The sequence below is a fragment of the Arachis duranensis genome, chromosome 9 (assembly GCF_000817695.3).
Source record: "Arachis duranensis cultivar V14167 chromosome 9, aradu.V14167.gnm2.J7QH, whole genome shotgun sequence".
NCBI lineage: Eukaryota > Viridiplantae > Streptophyta > Magnoliopsida > Fabales > Fabaceae > Arachis > Arachis duranensis.
In genome coordinates this window covers 76,719,155-76,719,914 of record NC_029780.3, presented here as the reverse complement: position 1 = coordinate 76,719,914, position 760 = coordinate 76,719,155, and positions in this window count along the sequence as shown.

The window sequence follows — 760 nt, the reverse complement described above, 5'->3', positions numbered from 1 at the left end:
TGCAAATGCATGGATCACCAAGAACCATGATCAAAGTGTGAACCCGGACCCAAAGAATTGGCTTACAATGGTTCGGGGGAAATGCTTAGATTTTAGTCCAAAAAATGTAAGGTTGGCATTCAACTTGCCCATGATGCAAGGAGATGAACACCCTTACACTAAAAGGGTCAATTTTGATCAAAGGTTGGACCAAGTCCTCATAAACATTTGTGAAGAGGGCGCTCAATGGAAGAGAGATTCAAGAGGGAAGCCGGTTCAATTGAGAAGGCATGACCTCAAGCCTGTGGCTAGAGGATGGTTGGAGTTTATCCAACGCTCAATCATTCCCACTAGCAACCGGTCCGAAGTTACTATAGACCGGGCTATCAAGATTCATAGCATCATGATTGGAGAGGAAGTAGAAGTTCATGAGGTTATATCCCAAGAACTTTATAAGTTGGCGGACAAGTCCTCTACCTTGGCAAGGTTAGCCTTCCCTCACCTCATTTGTCATCTCTGTTATTCAGTTGGAATTGACATAGAGGGAGACACCCTCATTGATGAGAACAAGCCCATTACTAAGAAAAGGATGGAGCAAACAAGAGATCCCACTCATCATGAAATCCCTGAGAGGCCTCAAGGGATGCACTTTCCTGCACAAAACTATTGGGAGCAAATCAACACCTCCCTAGGAGAATTGAGTTCCAACATGGGACAACTAAGGGTGGAGCACCAAGAACATTCCATCCTCCTCCATGAGATTAGAGAAGACCAAAGAATC